This window comes from Lissotriton vulgaris, chromosome 11 (assembly GCF_964263255.1).
Source record: "Lissotriton vulgaris chromosome 11, aLisVul1.2, whole genome shotgun sequence".
NCBI classification, from domain to species: Eukaryota; Metazoa; Chordata; class Amphibia; order Caudata; family Salamandridae; genus Lissotriton; species Lissotriton vulgaris.
The window spans coordinates 766,193,727-766,216,714 of NC_141699.1; positions in this window are offsets into that span (position 1 = coordinate 766,193,727).

Sequence of the window (22,988 nt, forward strand, 5' to 3'; positions counted from 1 at the left end):
AGGAATACAGTGATTTGTAAAACAAAGAAAATTCATGCAAAATGTGTGCATCTTTATATTTTAAGACAGAGTTTCCAACATAGATAGAATCTATGTTTAGTTTATTATTCCTAGTTTTCAAATAGTTAGCCAGAATCTTCCCTGCGTTATTTTTACCTCCATAAAATTTTGTGCTAGATTTCAATAGGTTAGTGAGGCACTGTCTGTTGATTCATTATTAAACTGTAACTTTGCCTTTATAAGAGCATTTAGAACATCTTTTGAACTAGATGTATAGTAGGAGTGCTCCAGTCTCTTTATATCTTGAAAAAGAGAGTTGGTGCGATTGCGTGCCTTTTTGCGTTTCATGGCCACATAACTTGTGATGAAGTCTCTTGCTGAAGCCTTAAAGGCATCCCAAATAGTTGAGAAAGATAAAGAGTTGTTTTGGTTTAGTGAAAAATATTCATTAAAGAAAGTGTTGAAAGAAGAGGCGAATGTTTGATCCAGAAGAAGAGTATTATTAAATCGCCATCTTCGTGAGGCATTAACCCTGGGTAATATGTCCAAGTTAATTGAGATGCGGGCGTGATCCAATAATATTATTGGACCCATTTCTGCATTAATAAGCACTTGTGCTATGTTGTGGGAAACAAAAAAGTAATCAATTTGTGACTGAGTATGATGGATGAGGGAATAAAAAGTATATCCTTTCGTAACAGGGTTACTTAATCTCCACGCATCTAGGAGTTTATGTTGAGTGATAGCATGAACAAGAGATTTATGAGGTTTATTGGGTATGAATGAAACCTTGACGTTTCGATCTATAAATGGGTCAAGAATCTGGTTACAGTCACCCGCTAAGATAAAATTGTCCTCTATACATAGGGTAATTCTCTGAGCTAATGAGTACCAAAAAGACGAATCACCACCCGTAGGAGCATAAACATTAAGAAATGAGACTGAAGCACCCTTCCCTAATAGTTTAACACTTAGCCAACGTCTGTCTGCATCAGACTCCAGTGATATGCATTTAATAGGAAGCAATTTACGACATAGCATCATAACTCTATTATGTTTACCATCATCTTGGGAAAAGAAAACTTCCCCCACCCAACCCTTTTTTAGTTTTAGTGATTCAGCTTCTGTGAGATGAGTTATTTTAAGAAACACTATGACAGCCTCTTATTTAGCTAAATGGGTTAAGACTCTCTGTCTTTTGATAGGAGAGTTTAAGCCTCTAACGTTCCAGGAGACTAATTTTAATGACATGACATGTCAAAATGAGGGATATATGGAAAAGTAGAGTAACCACAATCCAATTCAATGAAACAATAATAGAAAGTACACAGCAAAAGGAATCTCTTAGAAATGAGCAATTTAACTACAAGATAGAAGGATGAAAGTGAAAGAATCAATAAAAACAAACAATAGAACAAATATGAGAATTCTATGGGTGAATTGACACAATAGATGAGTAATGAATGAGAAGAAAAATATAAGAAGCAAGGTGAGTAATGGCAAAGATATTTGAGAATATGAAAAGAAGAGAAAGGATGCCAATAAAAAAGACACTTGAACGTGAAAAGGGATTAAAATAAAGGGAGAAGCAGGAAAGAAATATATGCAGAAAAAAGTATGAAAACACGAAAAAAGGAATTTTTAGTAATATCTGACATGAAGATGAAAGAGAAATTACAAGGGAAATAAAGAAGAAAAAAAGAGGATAACAAACAAAGGTAAATGGATAACACACCCACACAAGGAAGGTTCAGGATAACGTCAAAAGGTCAAGGGGGAGGATGGGACCACATGGACCACGCGACAACTCCGGGTATGGCTATACGGAGGACTAGGTGGCAATCAACCCATATGGACAGGAGGAACTGTAAAGGTGAAGAGTAACAGAGATTAGAACAAATCAGCAACACCAGTACTGAAATAGAGATCAGTATAACAAAGAAGATAAACAAACGTACACCAAGGTATACTGAACATTAAATTTTATCTAAATCCAAAGAGCAGTACTCATATGATGAACAGTGCTGTACCGAAGGTACAAACATGAAAAACCTGTAAGAAAACATTCAATAAGTTCAATATTATGCGATGATGAAGGTCTTGAAAAATCCATAGTGTCCGGCGTGAAAGACTTTATGGATCTTTGTAGGCTCAATGGATCTTCATACGTTGTTGTTTTGTTTTTGTATGTAATCTTAAAAAGACACGGATGAAAGAGGCCATAACGAGCCCCCATTGATCGGAGAGCAGATCTCATATTTAGAAAAGCCTTACACCTAGCAGCAGTAGCTTTAGCATATTCCTGGTCAAAAAATAAAGTAGAACCTGACCAAGTGATGCGTTGAGCTGACTTGACCGCTGACAGGACTTTTAGCAGGCCCGTATACTCTAGGAAGTATAAAATGACTCCTCTTGTGGGTTGCGAAGAGAAAGTGTTCAAAGAAACACAGCCCAGTCTATGCGCACACTGGATGTTGAGGATTGTAGAGCCTGGCATATGAAGCAACTTGGGAAGAAAAGTCTTGAAAAAGACCAGAGGATCCATACGTTCCGCCCCTTCCACCAAACCATAAATACGAAGACTATTCCGCCTATTGCGGTTTTCTAAGTCCTCCATCTGTCGCTGGAGTGTAGAAACTTGAGACTTAAGCTGAGAAACATTAGCGGTGGTTTCTTCAAAGGAGGATATGCTGTGTTCAACTGTGCTGAGTCGTGTGTCAAGTTTAGACCATATCTCATTGAGGATTTGTAACTTGGTGTTAGTTTCTTCCATAAATGGGCGCAAAGCTCTAATCTCTTCCAACAACAACTCCATATATACAGTTGAAGCTGATTTAGACGGAGGGGGAGGGTCTTTTTCAAGCGTTTAGTATTTGTTTTCCCTGATTGAACAGGCTCCATGGTTGTCGTAGAGCTCTCCAGTAAGGATGAAATAGAATCTTCTTACTTTGAGAATTCAGTAAAGATTTTTGAATTTTTAATAAAAATGTGCTTTGACTTAGGATGTGTGGAAAAAGTCGTCTTGAATCTGCCCATAAATCCCAGGAGAAGAACAGTTCTCAGGAAAAATAATAAACAGAAGGCTGCCTATTCAGACTTAGATAAGAAGACCTTCAGTTGAAGAAGCATAACAACAGAGTAGCAGCATTCTTCAATATGGCAAGTAGCGAAATATAGGAATCCACAAAATGGCTGCCAAGAAAATAATCTCCTCAGGTTGCTGATAACGATGTCATAAAACAGCACAAAAGAGAAAATAGCTGCATCAATGTACTATTTATATAAGAGAGGATTCCATGTCAAATGTGCACAAACAAAAATAATTACCAATCAGTGCTTCATTAAACACAAAGCTCTGTGATTCGGGAGATAACGCCTACCACTCGTAGGAATTCAAATCATAAAAATAAGCTGCTTCGACATTACATTGAGGGGCAGCGAAGCAAACCTGAAAGTCAGGAGGTATTCAGGGACTGCCGGTGCAAGACAGCTTCGCGTAATATGACCAACGAACGCAAAACCTCTGCGTCGCACCGGAGAGCCTCACCCAAGCGCCGCCATGCTCCTTGGGCACCAAGCCACGCCCCCTCAGCAAGATGTCTTTATTATTGGGGCATTTCATACACTGTGTGAAAAACTGTGAACATAAACAAGAATCACAGGACTAAGGCAGTATATTCATATCCTAGCAATTCATCATGAACTGAGTCACCTCAAACTCCTCCACATTAAGCATTTAGACTTAGACAATGCCACATAAGGAAGAAGCAGCTGTGTCGGGAGTCTTTATTGTTGACTGCTGCAGCATCGCATATATCATTCAGAAGGTTTAGAGTCAGTGATTCACCTATCGATCTCTGATTTTAGTTTAGCTGGTCATCAATCAGTGGCAGTAGAGGAGGAAATGCCCAATAATCCAGTATTGAAAACTCATATGTGGCAAGTTCCAAGCTTCTGCTTTAAGTTTTCAAGGTTTTCCCATGTAGTTCATAAACACTTTAATTTAGATTAAGTCTCATTTGTTTTTAATTGAAAGACAACACACTGCAACATTCCTGAACAGTATCTTTGGGCCACGAAAACATCTGTGTCATATATCAACAGTCCGAAATTAAGTATGCAGATTTTACAAAGTGATATCATAGCTGCAGGTGTACAGTAGTCAAATGATCAAGGTTTACTGCCCTACTCCACTTTTGGTAGTAACATTTTTGGCTTATTGTTTCCTGTGATCCCCAGCAGCCGCGGTCTGTGCAGGTAAGAGCGGTGGGGCCGAGTTGGGGAGGGGGGAAGTGGGATTTGACAGACGACCACGAGGGGAAATTAAATAAATAATTATTTTACCTCATAGTCATCTTTGGAAATCCCCCCCCCCCCCCACCTGACCCCACCGATCCCACCTGCATGGATCGTGGCTGGTCCCTAAGAAAAATTACTGCATTTGCAGAAATGGTACAAATTGAGCTGTACAACGGGGCAGAGGATCACATACAGAATCATATGTTGGTTACATCACAGTAAGTGTGGATGGTGTTTGTACCTCCAATTTGGACTGGTGTAAGGTGGAAAAAAGAAGGGATGGAATCTACACCAGAATCCTCAAGGGAGCAAAAGAAAGGCAGGGAACAGGTGAGAAGATTTACAGAGGAGGTGCAAGAAAAATGATAACAAGGAGATCGGATAAGAACTTTACTAGGTCCTTTTCCAATTAAATAAATCAACTGAAAAAAATACAAAAAGCTGCAAATAACATTGGTGTAAACCCATTGACAGTCACCCGAAAATAATCAAAAATACATGAAGGATAAAGGAGACAGTAATGAAAGAGCGTGATCTAAATGCTGAATAACGACAATCTGAAAGTAACAAACAAGTCTAAGTCATAATGTCCTGCCCTCGTGTATGAATAGCTGGATATCTTGCCAGACTGATGTTTGGTATGGTGTTGGCAGCAGAAACATCTGTAGAAGCCAGGAAGACATGCTTGAATGAGCAATTGTCAGCCTGATGTTTTGCAGAAAGTATACTTCTGAAGCTGCTCTTCCAGTGCCAAACCCTCTTTGGCACCACGTTGGATGTTATGGCATGCGAAGCTTTCGAGGATTGCGAAGCATGTATTTTCATTTAGAGGAAATTCTGCACCTCTTTGCCCAGTCACAAAAGAGAAGGGGCAAACAGCCAGCACTATTAACTGCATTCAAAGCTCATTCACCGCTATTACATAAGGTGAAACATTCTTGAGTGTACCAAATGATTGCAAGCTGACTAACAGAAAAAGCTATTTAATTTGTACAGCTACTGCAGAAAACGTGTTACTCGTGCCAGTGCATTTCAGATGCAATCCTTCTAGAGCACTTTGCCATGCTTTAATTTTTGCCATCAAATCTAATCTCATACTCACAACTAGGGGTAAGTGAAACTATTTTACAAAAAGCGAATTGACTCAATTCACAGTTTTTAAAATTTTGCATTTAGAGTGAAATTAGGCTACAACAAATGTCCAAATGTTCTCCACATGTGAACTTGTGAAATAGACAGATTTCATGGTTTGTGCAATTTATGTTGGTCTTCCAACGCAAAGCGTAGGTGAATCTGCCTTTTCACGCTATACCGACAGCCAGTGACAACCATCAACACAAAATCTGAACTTCACTCTACAGCATCGCTAGCCTACGGTGACAGCCAATGCAAAACTTCAGTAATGACAGTCTGTGATTCCCATCTGGATCTTCACACTGCAGTGATGACCGTCCATGACACCCGCCCTGCTCTTCGCACTACAGCAATGACCATTTCTGACACTCTGCCTGCTCCTTGCAGCCTCCTTCACCATGAATTGGACTCTTTCCACCAGACTTTGAGGAGGTAACACTGTCAGTTAGACAAACATGGTCTCTGTACCTGGCCCACACTCCTCCGCGGTCACCCTGAACTTGTGATTTTCACCTGACCTCCCTATGACCAGATAAATGTGAGTGTCGCTTTGTGCTTTTAGGGGCCATAATTACCTCTAAAGCTTGAAATTGCATAACACTGGTTCTGTTGATTGATTTTTTTTCATTTTTGGTGTCAAATATTTTTTTACCTTGTACTCTATTTTTTCTAAATTGGTGTGGGATTTTTCTTGTGGTGTATTTTTACTTTTTCACTGTTTGTGTGCTGCATAACTACTTTACACTTGCCTCTAAGTTAAGCCTGACTGCCTTTGTGCCAAGCTACCACGGAATTGGGGACAGGTTAATTTAGTAACTGTTTGTGGTTCAACCTGACAAGGAATGTGTCAGTTGATTGAATATGGTATCACCCCCCTCAGCCAACAACCCTGTTTCTCACATAAGTGAAGTTAAAATTGCAAAGAGGTTCAGAGATGAGCCTGTGAAGAAATACATTCCAGTTGTAGAATATAAAAGAATCGGTATGAGTGAAGGTCAAATAAGAAGACACAAGTATTAGACTGCTGGGTAGTAGAGACGGAGTGATACGTTTCATGTGCTATGCCATGATAAGCCAAGACGGGTATGAAGGCACTGTGTAACTGATAGTCAGTCGGAAAGTGCTAATGTGTACATTTTTTACAACAAACCAATATAAAACAGAGTTGAACTATAACTGTCCGATGGAAGAGATGCTTGGCCCTACAATTTGTTTTAATGTACAGAATGCTGACACCATAATAATAGGGCAACTCTTTATAAAATGCTAAATGCTTACATAAAACAAAGTAAGTAAAAACATAAACACAACTGAAATAAATAAATAGAAAAAGAGGCTTCAATATTAACCAATACTTGTTAAACAAAAAAATGATAGACAGATGTCAGTCAATCAAATCAGTCAAATATCTTTATTCGGTTTATGCGCAAACCATAAAAGCAAGAAAGAAACAGTATATATGAACAGTTGTAAAAACCTAATCCATTAAACACAAACAAGACTCATAAATATGTATAAAATCAATCATTAAAACCATTAAAAACTATTTCATTTTAAACACAATATTAAAAAGGGAATGTACATGATATAGACGTCAAAGAACTGCATTTTGTCAAAAGAATTATAGAGAGATGTCAAATAACTGCATTTGTTCATCTCAAAATCATACACTGTTGAACTCGTTTCACTGACACAAAGCATTAGTACAACAGAGGAATTAAAAACATTTTGACCAGAAATCCTTGCATGTCAGTCCCTGGTGGAGGTGAAAGAATTGAGCTGTCTGGAGCTGTTTTTCTTCACCCTAGCAGAACGTTTACCCTCATGCTCTTGAGGGTGACTTTTTTTCTCTCTATCCCAATAAAGATTCATAAACCAGAGATGGTAAATTACTTCTCTCACTCGGGGCTTCGAGTGTGTGGCTTAAATAACAAGCACTATTATAATAAGTCATGATGTTTTACAGGAAGCAGTTTATGGGGACGGCCTTCGAAAACCCTAGCATTAATCCTGGCACAGAAAGCGGCAGGTGCAGTTAGCCGGAGCTATAATTAGAAGTTCTTAGCAGAAGGGTGTTTTTTTTTTATTCCCAGCGGGTTGCTGGCGCATTTTAGCAAGCAAGCAAGATTTCTGTCAGAGTGTGCCCTGCTGCTCCTCGGGCTGAATTTATGAGCGGGCCGCTCTCCAACGTTTCTGTTTTCTTGCTGCATATCTGTGTATTTTGTGCTGTGGTGCTTTTGGTGCAAGACAAGCATAGGTAGTAGCTGCCCTGTGCTACTTAGAGAGCAGATGTAATGACTGATGGTTTTCAATGTTCGTTTTTCGGTGTTGGCCAATTTCCCATGGAAACACCACGCCAAGGTGGTGGTGAAATAGATCAAAATCACAGGAAAGACAAAAACGTGTCCCTTTTTGCACATATGTGTTTTTTGTAAACTATGTAGAAAATATAGTTTATTGTAGAGACCAGGACCAGATTACTTAAATTGTGCAAATGGCATTATGGGTTGCTTGCCATGCGTGCAATCTATGTCATGCGTGGCTATGGAAGTCAAGATGGCGGACGTTTAGCCACTAAGCTAAGAGCTGAATCTGGTTTATCCTCCACTAACACGCTTTGCTGGTCAGCATCAAACCCTGCCAGTGAGCCTTGCAGTCCAGTGCAGAGGAGGAGAGGGAGGATTGAACAACCCTGGCCCAAGAGGAGAAGAAGGGCCTTTAGCGGCCCGCGGGCCTTTTGTTGCGGCATCGCCCGAGCTGTTCCTAACTTCTACACCTATCCCCATCTCTGGCCCCAGAGATAGACTCAAGCAGGGGCCTAAGAACGAGTGCTGTGGCACCCATGGGGGGCGCTGGAGTGACGAGCGATCATGCACAGCAGTGGACCACTAGTACCCCTGGTCAACCCCCAAACTAATTTAATGCCCAGGGGGCCCATGCTGCTGCAGACCTCTTTGCCTTGGGCCTGGAGCCCCTGTACGACAGTCATGCACCGGGTGCAGGACTAGCTGGGGCTGCTTTGGTTCCCCTCGGAGAGGAGGATGAGGGCCTCTGGACCTGCAGCTGTTGCAGGGGCCTGGATCCCCCTGCCTTGGTCATGGCTGCAACTGGTGTTGAACGCCTGGATCAAAGCTGCCACCAAATAATTGAGGCACCACATGGTTAGTGAGTGAGGCTAGCTCCACCATAATGGAAAGGGAATCCTAGAGCTGTATCTGCTAGGCGGCAGGTGGCTTTTCTTTATTCGCCGCCCAGCGGAGAACTTGGCCTCCAGCTGAAACAATACCAGGAAGATTTAGAGACCACGAACGGCTAGTGGGAGCCCCCCAGGTACCACATCATTTCTGGGACTGCCACCCACTCCCCCACATCATTGGGCACACTGACCAACGGTTCCACTCACATGACCCTATTCATGGTCAGGCTTTTTGTGCTGCAGGCAGGTGATGGAGCAAGGTCTCGTGAAAAGGAGACTTGCTCGGATTCAATCTTCTCATGTAACTACTAACCTTAAATTAAAACTGGTTTGTGGAAATAACATGCATTCACACAACACTTGAGTATTAGAACGCAGCTTGCCTATTTGTTTTACTAACCAGTAACTCGAGACGGATGCTAAAATGGCCGCTAACTGAAATTCTTTAGTGCGCATGCGTCTACTATACCTACGTAGTGTGACGTATCTGTGCTTGGAAGGAAACTTTATGCACTTGTGCAGTAGCTAACAAGATGGCCGCTTGAAACTCACATGCTTGCCACTTGCTTGCTGAAAACGAATTCCAGCTATTCTACTAATGCTAATGCGGGAAGAATAATATGAAGTAAATGGGATTAGAGTAGAGATAGGTGGTATACAGTGAAATCATTTATTTTAGATTTTAACATTTGTCTTTTTGACTCTTTCAATAGTGCTTATTATGGGCCTGGAGTCTTAAGCCACAGTCTATTCCCTCTTGTTCTACTACACATGCGTGATGAAGCCTAGCTGGAAGACGCCATGTCAACTTGAACATTGTCCAAGGCTGAAAACTGCTACTTTCATGGGAACCGGAAAGACAGTCCCTGAGAACTACTGTTTTATTTATTCTAAAATGTGACAATTACATTGAGAATACTGGTGGGAATAAAGATTGATGTATACAACTTAAGGGGTGGGATTTTAAACAAAGAACAGAAAGAAATAATGAGAAAATAAAGCATGGTGTGATGATCACCTCCCCTTGCCTGTCCAATCAGAATTATGAGTTTCATAAATTTGAAACATTAATGAGTGGTACTAGCATACAAGAAAGTATAATTGAGGTAGTTTTTAGTTAGTTAATTTAGACTGGATACTAGAGATGTCAGAGGCCAGGATGCTGTCGGAGAGCATAGAGAAGTCCCAGACTTAGATGCTGAAGAAAAATCGAATTACTGAACCAATTATCTTAAGCAAATTAATTTAGAAGAAGATCACGGAAGAATCTCGAGGAGGGAGATAGTGTCAGAGAGGGGTGCTACTCAAGTGTCTGTGATAGAGAGGTTGCCTGTCCTGTCCTGATTCCTGTCCTGAAGCCTTTGTTTGTCAGATCTTCCCTGGGGGACCCTTCCCAATTCCGAGGCTTGGGAGTTGGTTTTCACACCATTCTGGGTAAATATTTCTACATTTGTGTATGCGCCTATGTGCTTTTCTCTCTGTCCTCTTCCATCTCATGCAGCATCATTGCAAAGTATGAATGAATGTATATGACTGATTATTTGAATCTTCCTTCCTGTTAGAGACAGAGTTTGTTCTGTGCTTTGTAAGTGGGTCACATGAATTTTACTCTAAGATAAAATTTTAAAAGACATCCCGACTCTGTGATCATTTCCAATGTGTAAGTATATTGAAATCTTATGTCATTTCACCGTCAACTAGTTCCAACTAATGGTCCATTGACCAGAGGAAAGAACTTTTGATCAGTGAAAGATTTGTTAGGGGCTAGAGACAACTAATCTTGAGGATTATAAAAGCATGACCCCAGCGGATATTACCAGTGTTTTGTGAATGAATTTATGGGCCTAGGTGAGTATGTGGTGTTAGATTACCTGTGGCTGGTAACCCGCTGGATCACAGGGCTGGGTCCGATTGTATTGCTGTGCCCAAGTCACACACCTTTTCTACCACACAGGGAAGCCTCTTTCTGTGGTGGCAGTGCAGACACCTGGGGCACCAGGCAGATCTGCAGTAACAGACCCCCCGCAGACAGACACCTTGGCGAAACCCTAGGGACCAAAATTTATGCTGTTGCACGGCCTCTCCTGCTACAACTATAGGGAGCTCTCTGACAGGGTCACATATACAGAGAAGACACTTGCAGAGCTGTAACCCGAGTTGATGGACATGCGACAACTAGTCACGGACCTGCACGCCCTTTAGACCATCTTGAGGAGTGTACTGAAGATGTGAAGTGTCTGTCCCTCAGAACTAACATCCTTGTGGCAGTGGTTGGCCAGAATGCTGTTTCCTACCTGGAGACTTAGTTCCAAAGTTTCATGCCAGTGAGCAGCCTCTCCCCCTTCTTCATGATAGAACGAGTGCACAGATACCTTCGTGGAAAGCTAGCCCAGGACCCTCACCCTGACCGATGATAGCCCAGCTTCTCCACTATAAAGACTGCAACATGGGGCTACTGGAGGCCTTCAAATTGTTGTCGCTGAGCATTGATAACGCCCTTATGATGCTGTTTCTGGACTACACTATTGTTGTCCAGTGCCAATGGGCCTCCTACATGGCAGTGAAACACAAACTCTGGGACATAAATCCCATCTATGCTCCACTGTTCACAGCCAGGCTCTGAGTAGTCTACACCAACAGATCGTATGTTTTGACAACCCTGCAGCAGCCTGGGATTGGGTGCAACAGATCAGGGACTCGGCTCCGGCACCCCGGCTGGTGGCTGCATCCCCTGGTGGGGTAGCAACAGAAAGGACCACTCTGACCCGCCTCAAGAGACATACCCCCATGGCTCTAAGCCCCTCCAGCAGATGGAGGATGTCCGAGATCAGTTCTGGAGACTGCATCACCGTGGGACCTTGACTCACTGGGTGCCTGGTTGTCTAGGGACCCTGCTAGCAACACTCATTTTCTATCTCTCACACTCCAATACTGGGATTGCCAACCATCCTATATGTTACACCACAAACTTTCAGATGATCTGATATGATTCCTGTGGAACATTAGCACAAACCTTTGGGAGACAGATTAATTGTAATCATACGCTGTTATTGAAAACTTTAAGTTCTCCCCTACAGCCGTGCATGCAGCTCCTGTCTATGTGGGACCACTCTGCACCCTGCATGTCTCCTCCCACGCACTCCTCCTTGCCACCATCCTCACCTAGCACCTAGCACAACTTCAGGAAACTTCTTAAGACATGGGTCTACAAACTATCAGACTCCTCTGTCCTGGCTGCCATCTAGCTCTATCTTTTATTCACCACTTTTCTCAGTTATTCCTCCGTAACTCGCCCAGCGCCATGATGCTCCCCTGGGAGCGAACGCTCGCGCTTTACAAATACCCACAAAATATCAAATAAATATCAAAATATCAAAGACAGCAGACATGTTGTTGGCAGCCTTCTACCTTGTCATTTGAACCTAGTCACTGCTCGCATTAGCAGCATGGCTTTCTGATTTCGGCAGTTGGTCGTTTGTCCCCTGCCCAGGGTATTCCCCATGGGAAGCCTATACCCCCTCCAGTTGGTTTGCGATACCCAAGGCGTTGGCTACTCATCCCACTTTCCCCTCATCACCTTGACTTTAACCCCAAGATAGCTCTGACTGTGCCTTTACCCAGTGGGAACTCGGCGGACCCCTTCTATATGGACCCTAATGACCCCTGCCGCCACCACATACTCTAAGAGGACATGCACGCACCAAAGAAACAATATAAAACTACTCCCTCCTTTGCTGGAAAAAGGTAGACATTTCATACATACAGAAAACCCACTTGGTGAAGGTGGAAGGCAGCAGATGGCAAAAACTATGAAGGGGTCAGGTTTATGCCACGAAATTATTCCACGTATGCCAGAGATGCCTGAATTTGGATCCATGCGGGGATGCCGCTGCTGGTCCTGCTGTTGGAGATTGACCCCGATGCTGCTTTATGTCTCTAGAGGCCCAATTAGACCCAACTTTCCTACTCCAGGCCTGTGTCACTAATTCAAACTAGCTGGACTTCCGGCAATGCCTCACTGCTCTGATGCCCCGTTGAGCCCACTTTCCTAGGGTAATGGAAGGCGACTTTAACAGTGGGTTTAAACTGATTAGACCATTTGCTCCTTCCCCTCCCCCCCACAACTGCTAATGCTCACACACTGATGAACTAGCTGACACACTGGTCGCTCCAGGATTCCCGGCACTACTCCTTTTACTCCCTGGTCTACGATCTCAATGGGTGCCTATTAAGAATAGAATGTTGTATTGCCCTCTGCCTTGTTGTTGTCAAAGCAGACTACCAGGGCAGAACAATCTCTGACCACAACCCTCTGCCGGTCACACTGATGTTGGGTAGATAGCACGCTCTCACACCCAAATGGCGACTGCTTAATGCTGGAGAACCCCATCTTCCAGAGTACACTGGCAGATCAAGTCACCAACTACTTCAACCACAGAATGGAATGCTTTTAAGGTGGTCATACTTGGGGCATGTATCCGCATGACGGTCGGTGAGCGATGAGTCATAATACGTGACCTAGAGGACGCTGAGCAGAGGACCAGGGGGACTGAGCACGATGCACCAGTAGATTTAGAGCCTAAACCTGAGGGGAAGACAACCCTTCTGGAGCGGCTCTGGTGCTTTGATAATTGGTCGTATATGGCTCACGCCCAGTCTGGATGAGATAGATCTGGACACTTGCATGGCTCACAAACAGAGAATCACATCAGCCGCAGGTCATATCCCTTTGTTAACAGACCAGTGAGATGCCTTATTCCCAGTAGGAAATTCAAGAGGCCTTTCAGAAATTCTACAGGGACCTCTATAGCCGGTGGGTAGATACCCTGCCTGAAGATGTCTGTGGTTTCATTAGCTTGGTTCCCCTCCCCAGGCTGCCTCCAGAGGAGAGAGATGTGATTGACTCTCCAGTCACTATCCAGCACATCAAAGCGGCCATCATAGGCCTAGCTGTCAGTAAGACCCTGGCATTGATGTCCTGCCAATATAAGACCTCATGGTCTCCTGTCAATGAGGCTCACTGCTCTATATGAAGTGGCCCTCAGCATGGGAACCCTTCCCCACACTCTCCTGGAAGTTATATTAGTCTCTCTACTCAAACCTAATAAAGACACTGCTGATCCATCCTGGTATCACACCAAAGCAATCTTGTCCACAGATTATAAAAACCTAAGCAAAACACTGGCTACCCAGATTCAGTAAGTGCTCCCACATTGGATCAACCAGGATCAAAATGGCTTTGTGCCAGACTGCAACACTTTCCTCAATATTAGAAGATTCCTCTATTTATTGGAGGTCACAAGAAGCCGCTGGCCCCAGGAGGTGGCCTTGGTTCTCTATTTGGAGAAGGCATTCGACTCCTTGACCTAGGCGTATCTCTACAAGGTCCTAGCTAGGTTCAGATTTGTAGCATGCCTCATCTACGTGCTCTGTTCTCTGCACTTAACCCCCTTTAGTCCGTGTTCCCCTGGGGGAACCTCATCTTCGAGCTATTATCACTTGGCAGAGGCATGCAAAAGGGGTGCCCCTCCCGTCCCTTCCTGTAGCACTTGCAATGAAGCCCCTGGTGGCCCATGCACAGAGACCAGGTTCTGGCTAAAGAACCCCTTTGTCAGATAGACCAAACACAATTTCTCTTTATGTGAACAATGCACTGTTCTATTTTTAGAACACTGCCGCGGCCACCTCCCCAATCTTTGACCTCCTTTCCACTTTTGATGAGCTGTCCGGCCTTCAAGTGCTTCGACCCAAACCATTAATGCCATTCTATCCTCCACAGGGTGTACCTTTCCCCAGCCAAGATACACAAGCATTTCCTGGATGCCATTGACTACTGGTTACATAGGCAATCCCCGTCAGTGGACTTCAAGCACACAATTTGGTCCTGCCCCGCACTAATCACATACTGGGCGGAGGCGATCGAAACCCTATTGATCATCATTAGGGTGCCCAGCCTGGTTCCTTGGGAAGCTGGAGCCCTAGGTCTCTCTAGACGGCCCAAAAAGCAGAAGGTAACTTCCTGGTTTCTCGACCTAGCCCTTCTCCTAGCCAAATGCACCCTTATAATGCTCTCTAAGAGTAGAACGCCACCGCTCAACAAATAGTGACAATTCACCTTCTTCCTATGGCTGAAATAGAGGCCAAAGCCCTACAGAGAGAGACGTGTGGTGCCTACGCTGTTACCCGGTAGCTCCTAAATGGGCAGACACCCGAAGAATCTGATCTCTCCACTTCTGAATCCTTCCTCCTCCTAGCCACTCCCCCAACTCTATGCATGATCTGTTAGCATCTGACAAGTACCTGGCTGCCATGGCTCACATCTCTCAAATTATAATACCCATCTCTCACTCCTCCTGATAGCAACTTTACTCCTCATTGGTACCCTTTTCTACTCACCCAACACAGTTAGCCATGTCCCCATTCTTTGTTCTCTTTTAGTGCAGGCTGAACACCAACACTTACTCTCCGACTGCGCAGCCCCCCTTTCCCTCAGCCCCTCTGATTGACTGGGGGTGAGCAGGGGAGGGATCCTCCCCAATGAACAATATCTCGTGTGGCGCAGATTGGCTGAAGCGCCAAGCTGGACATGCTCTATTGTTATATATTGTCAGGCCTGTACTTCCATTATGCCCAGACGTGAGATCAGTTGACTGGGGGTGAGTGCTTGCAATGTTCAACACTCCGTCCATCATACCCTTTAGATTTGCTTTGTTCACCCTAAGTATGCAGGGTATGCCCAGATGTGGGTCCCTTGCTCACTTTGCCACTGGATTCAAGCTAGCCTGGCTGATGACAGCTGATTAGCCAGAAACCGGTCCCAGGATGCTTGTTTCCGGTCCAGGGAAGACATGGCTTGGCAGGTCGGGCTGGATTGTTCACATGAGGCACAGGGTTAGACTGATTTGCATATGGCCATGTCTGAACTGGGGTGGCCGAGTGAAATAAAGAACGATGATGGATTAAACCCAAATCAGTTGACTGGGGGTGAGTGCTTGCAATGTTCAACACTCCATCCATCATCCCCTTTGGTTGTGCTTTGTACTTCCATATAGGCAAAACGTCCATAAAACTTGTTTTAAAAAATAGGTTGCTTGCCACGGTGGGGATGCATATGAATAAAGAACAAGGTGAAAGACCATTGCTAAAATCCTCAGCCTAGTATTTGGAGATATATTATGCTAAAAAGCGAAATAGGTAACTCAAACTTTTATTTTAGTCCACCAGAGGAACAACATTTGTTTTTCAATTTTACAAAAATCAGGTGGACTAGAGAAACAAAAAAAAATACATGTCTTATTAATCATAATACCCGGTTTCTATTTCATTGGCGATAGCCAGAGTCCCTGTTTCTGCTCCAATGAATTTAAGATTTCTATCCTCTAATATTGCTAGTTTGGTGCAGAAGCAGAGAGATAGGAATGCTGTGACAGTATTTGCAAACAATGTATTTCTTTACTCCAAGAGACATGGTACATATCTCCTACTTAAATGAGGGTTAGGATTTATAAGTAGATTTAAACTGCAATGTGTCCATTGTTAATACAAACTGCATTGGCATGGTTATTAATAATATAATGAATCCTTCAAACAAAATAGAGAGTCACCAGTGGACAGTCTTGTAGGCAGTTTGTCATTGAGTATTAGTTTAAAAAAAATTGAGCAGAAGCATAGAACAGTCCATTATTACAGTCCAATTAACAGTATTTCTCTTTATAATAAATAAACATTCTCAGTAAAACACACCAGGATTGATTATAATTTGATTCTATATTCTCACGCCTGTCTTAAGCACAGAACAAAGTGCAAAGTAAAGTGCAATGTGTTGAAAGTGCTTTTCAGAAATATCCTCTTACATACTATAATCTCCCACCTTTCTTAAACCCAGAATAAAGTGCAATGTGCTGGAAGTGCATTGAAGAAACATCCTCTTACATCAACTGGACATAAAATATAAAAAAGCTAAAATTACTGACCCTCTGGGCCCCTCTTGGTCCTATATAAAGTGCATTATACCAATGTAGATTCTATTACCTCCATATATGTCCGAGCCCTGTCAAACCTTTTAATCGTACCAACCCTTTTTGCATAGGCCTCTTCAAATTTCTTCATCCAATCATTTTACTGTGCCACTCTAGATGTGTAGGTACTCTAGTTGACCTCCAGTTTTGCAACATCAAGGATTGTGCCACTGAAGAGGAGATCGCAATTAATACTTCCTCGCCTTTTAAATTTACTTGAGTTTGTCTCTGTTTTGACAAACCGAAGAGCGCTATGGCAGCCTCCGGGTTGACTCTTTTCTGTAAGACAATTCTTCGAGTATCAAATAATTTTTCCCAGAACTGGGACTGCATTGGGCAGGCAAAAAAAAATATGGAGCCAATCTCCTTCTCTTATTTGATGGCAACCAAAACATTTATCCTCTAGTTGAGCATTCATTCCATGGAGGGTTTTGGGAGTATGATATGCCCTCCAACAAGACAAAAATGACATTTGCCTAAAGTTAGCATCCCTTAAGGCCTTGTTCCCAAGTTTTGGGATCGCCTGGCACTTGTTGTCAGGAAAGGAACATAGCGTTGTAACAGCTATTTTCTCCCAAAAATTCTTTGTTATGTGACATTCCTCTTGATTCTGCAAATGCCTATACCAATTCCCTACCACTCTTAGTTTTGGTCTAAAAAAGGCAGCCATTGGTGGTGATGGACCAGCACTTGACTCAGGACCATATTTTTTAAGTAGATACATAATCTGTAGATATCCAAAAAAGAATAACTTGCAACTAGCTTGTAATTCCTGCCAAGTAATGCATCTCCTCCCCACCAAAAAGTGGCCTAATTCTCTAAAGCCATTGAATTTCAGAATCTTACTTGGCTGCACTGGATATATAAACCAACGACTTCAAATTCCCTGAGTTGCAAAAATTCATATCCTGGGGCCTTAGTGTCTTTAAAATATAGTGTCAAACGTCTCTTACTATACTCCTGTAACATCTTATACCTGTTTTGGGGGGGATTTGGCTTTTTTTTATGAAGAGTAGGAGCTGGGATTCAGCTTCTTTTACTATCTTGGTCAGAAAGAAGATTTATGGAGATCCCTTGTGGTCAATTATTTGCACCAATATGTCTAAGAGAGAAGCTTCATAATATGCACCTATCTGGGGCAATGGCAACCCCCCTTGATTAGTTTCCATTTGCAGCACTCAATATTTACCCCCTGGATGCCTTCTTATTCCAAATGAACTGTTGAAAAAGAGCTTCTAGTTTTTTTAAATATGTAGTATTGATTATTATCGGGCCACTAGTTAAAAGGAAAATTAACAAAGGTAAAAGTGACATTTTTATCAAAGCGACTCGGCCAATAATTGTAAGAGGAAGAAGTGTTCATCTATCCAATAAATCCCTAGTTTTTTAACATTGCATCATAGTTTAATTTATAGAGGTCAACATATGAATTGGTTACTATTGCCCCAATGTATCAAATCTGGTTACTGGAAAGAGCTTGTCATTGAAGAGTTTTGGGGAGGAATTGCAAGAGGTATTAAACATCAATATTTCTGTTTTGTTATGTTTAATTTTATACCATCCAATTGAGTGAAACTGTGCCAGCTCTGCCAGCATCACTCTTATGTTTTGTTTTCCAGGCCTGATATATGAAACTATATTGTTCGATAAACAATTTCATTTTGGATATTCCTTCTTTTGGAGCTTCTATTCCCAAATTGGCCCTGATCCTACTGCCAAAGGTTCAATACAAAAAGTGAATAATACGAGCGTCAAGTCACATCCTTGCTGAGTGCCCCTATTTATATCTACAGTACCTATTAGGTTAGAATTAACATTGAACTGGGCTTGTGCTCCTTGGTATATATTGTATAACATATTAGTAATTTGGCTACGGACACCCACCCTCTTAAGACCATAAAAAAGGGTGTCCCAATTGACCAGGTTGAATACCTTCTCGGCGTCAACCATCATTATGAGTGCAGTAGTCTGATTACAATTAAGAAAGTACAATGCATGCACTAAAAATCCAGTTTTAGATTAAATTAGCCGTCATGCCACTAATCCTGCCTGATAATAATGGATAATCTTCATTGCATTTGGAGTAATTTTATTTACCCAGATTTTCATTAGAACATTATAGTTGATATTTAATCGGGCTGATTGGTCTATGAGAATTTACAATACTAGGAGTCTTTCCCTTTTTGACAAAGCTGACAATGATGGATTCCTTAAAACTTGATGGAGCATCTCAGCCTGCCTTCAGAAAATTAAAAAGCTTTACTGAAAAATGTATTAACTTGTCCTCAAATGATTTATAAAACTCTGTGGGAAGGCCGTCATTTCCACAGGCTTTTCCGGAGGACATTGAGGCTAAAGCTTGTTGGACTTCTAGTGCTGTAATATCAATTTCCAATCTCTCCACCTGGCTGTTTGACAGGTACAGTGAGTTAATGTCTATAAAGTAGTTATGAATTAGCACAAGAATAACAAACGACAGACCAGGGTCAAGCTCAACCAATCCACATGTACAACCAGTAACAAGGTGGTGCAACACACATCCTGCAACCGTCCTCTAAAGGTGCGAGTCACAGTCACAATTTTTCAAGAAAAGGTGGAAGGTGCATTCGTAGTAAAGTTAGACACGTAAGCAGTAGTTCCAAAAAGTGCTTCTTTTATTGAGTCAATCCTTAAAACCCGGCACACAGTCAACGCGTTTCGTTCCCAGTATTGCCAAAAGGCAACTTCATCAGGGCTGCAACAATCATAGACAAAACCAAACATTAACAATACACTACCAACATATTGAACAGAATGACCCACAACTTAATACAAAATTATTATGAATTCCTTTCCACATATATATATACAAACATGTATACACATCATTAAAACCAAACACCACATATTTGACACTGAAATTTGTATGTAACACACTTTTAGCGTATAAACATTTAACAGAACATAAAATGAAATATTTGTCAGTACATACAAAGAGAAAACAGGGAGAAAAACAACACTGAGATTAATTACATAACAATCAATATTTATAAACATACATATTGTGTGACCGATACAGTCAGAAACAAATAATAAACCTAAAGCCATGAAAAAGTATATAAAACATGTCTAATATATTGTATGAAAGTGTATAGATCTCCAGGACATAAGATGGCCTAATGCTCAATGCATCGACGCTTTACAGTGTACCATAATACAGAACAAAGCACCGGCATAGCAGGTGTTATTACCATTGCTTAAACAATTGTTTGAAAGCAAAGCCAAAAATATAATAAAGAGAAATATATATATAGGCGTATCTCACCTCTTGAATATTCGACCAATTGGCGTTGAAAGATAATATGCTTAAACAAGTGACGTCCTGAAGGGCACAATTCGCCTGGAACAAAGTAGATGAAGATCTAAAATAAAAAGGGCATCCCTATGAAATGCTAAGAAGTAAAATAACTTCAAAACTTGAGATAACCCATTTTTCAAAGCATAGACGCTATACACTATACCATGATAGGGAAGAAAGCACTAACATAATTGGTACTATTACAGTTGCTTTAAATGTAAAGACCAGAACAAAATATAATGGAGGCAAATATTAAGACGTATCTCACCTCTCAAATATTCAGCCAATCGGAAATGATGAGTAATAACTGAACCAGTAAAGTCCTAAAGGGCAAAGTTCGCCTGGGTCGAAGTAAATTCAGAATCTAAAATAAAAGAAAGCATCCCTCTGAAAGTCTAAGGAATAAAGTCACTTAAGATCTGAGACGAATTATTCAAAAGGCCATAGGACCACTTAAAATAAGAGCAGAGGTTATAATACTAAAGAAGATGAAAACCATAAACAGAGTGACCAATAGCTCAAGACAAAAATATGGGAACAAAAGAAAAGATGCGCGAGTTAAACCAAAAACACCAACACCCACCAAATGACTGGCATCCCTAAAAAGTGAGAAATGAAAAACTAAGATGAACCAAAATATCTTGCATAAATTTGCCTCGCATAGTATTGAATATAAAGACCAATTCTAATTAAGACTCACCTTAGGCCATTAGGTTAGAAAAGAGTATCACTAGAAAGGTCCAAGAGGTAGTATGTGCCGGAGGCCACTTGTTAGTCAATAGATCCCGGCTGATACTCTAGTTAAGCAAAAGGAAGAGTGCAGCTATTATAAATCGCACAACACGTGACATTCTGTAAAGGGTAAATCAAGGAGATAGATAGAATGAGATTACTGCACTGATGAAGTTCCCTTTTGGCACTACTGGGAACGAAACGCGTTGGCTGGTTGCCGGTTTTTAAGGATTGACTTAATAAAAGAAGCACTTTTTGGAACTACTACTAATGTGTCTAACTTTGCTACGGGTGCACCTTCTACCCTTTCTTGAAAAGTAGTTATGAATAGCTTCCTTCAAAGCCACATGTTTAGTTGCTTAGAGGGTATATAGTCAAGCATCAAATTAATGGATTTTATTTCACATAATATGTTTAAAAACAAACTCAGTCATCATTTCCAAGGGGGAAATATCGAGACAAACATTCATTATTTGGGTACCATGTTGAATTATGATGTAAAATGGAATAAACAACTTTGGAAAATTAATATTCAGTTAACACTAACATAGTGACCTTGAGTTACAGTTCATTTCACCATAAAATGAGATGAAGAAATATATTCCTGGAGCTTGTCAAATAAATGGCTGCTTACAGTTCATAACATTCCTTATATTTGGATCTGGGTGTCACAAACATTAATGCAGTAGTTAAGCTAAGGCACTCAACAGTAGCATTAAACAACTGAGTCCCTAATGAGACTCCCTCCTTGAGTGTTAAGTTGAAAGGGAGAGGACAGTTTGCCATGATTCAAATATATCCATAATGCTTTTGCTTACAGTTGGTTTTAATCATGATCTAGAAATTACTGAATTTATCAATAGTAGAAGGTCTCAGTTGAAAAAGCTGGCTTTCAGAAACTGTGTTGACATGAATCGAATAAGAAACCCAAGAATGAGCAAAAAATCAAAGGTTTGCTTTTATTTATATGTGTGTGTCTATATTCATGTGCTACCTAACTACACTGAACCTCAGCTCGGCCAGACCTCATATCAAATTCTGCTTTGGCAACCTACTTTCAGCCTCATATATCCAGTCAGGGGGCTCATCCATACAACAGTTAACATTTTGCTACTATTGTTTTTTTAATTCTCTTTTTTTATTAAACAATATTGATGGTACAGCGGTGGGCCACAAAGCCATACAGTAGTAGCATAGAATGACAAAGGCACATAAGCATACACACATCTTAATTCTTGACTCAAGACAACATTGGATAGTAAGAAGCTCAATGTCCAAATCATGTTTCCACAGTTTAACTGAGGGAGATATACAGAGTTCACCCCATGATGTATTCTATTTCGCCCAATTATGGTCCCATTTTGTTGGACAACCTCTATGCTTAAATACATCTTTTTCTGCACTCATGGCATTATCCATGTGGTTGGCCCATTTTGAAAACTTAGGCAAATCTCCGATTCCCCACCCCTGAGCTATATTCTTCTTAGCTAGGACAAATCCTAGGGATGCCCATGTGCGTTCTGTTTGAGTCAAGTCCGTGGCTTCCCACACATTCAGTAAGCAGAGTCCCGGGGAGTAGTTAATGGCTTTCCCACTGACCCTCGCTAGTGTAGAGACAATTTTCACCCAATAAGGCTGGAGGAGTGGACACTCCCAGATCGTCTAGAGGAAGGTCCCCTCAGCTGTGCACCCTCTAAGGCACCCAGGATCCGGCCGACAACCCATCTTAACCAATATGTGTGCTGATAGATACGTTCTCTGCAATATTTTAGGTTGAATAAGATGTAGACGCATTGGAATGGCAACTTCCCTAGGGAGGAGAGGGCTTCCTGACAGTCATCGTCCTCTAGATATCTCAAGGCTGTTTCCCACAGTTGTCGGAGTCGTATCAATGGATCAGGTTGATTATTTATTAATTTACGATAGGTAAGCAAAATTGCTTTACGTGTTAGGGGGTCTGTCAGGAGTCGGTCTTCCAGCGGGGAGGCCTTGGTTACAGCGGGGAGGCCTGGCAACAACAGTGGTTAGTGCATGTCAGATTTGGAGGTACCGGAATGCCTCAGACTCCGCTAACTGATATTCTTTTTTATAGAGCTGCGAATGAGACCATAGCATTATGTTTCCAAAGATCGACCACCAAGGAAATCCCAATTAAGTCCTTTTTGTCAAAGTCCGGAGACCGACTTAGTATGCCGAGTTGCTCAGATTCCCGTAGGGGAGTGAGCAATGTTAATTTCTTGTGCCACCCTAGTTTCTTAGTTGCAGAGTGCCA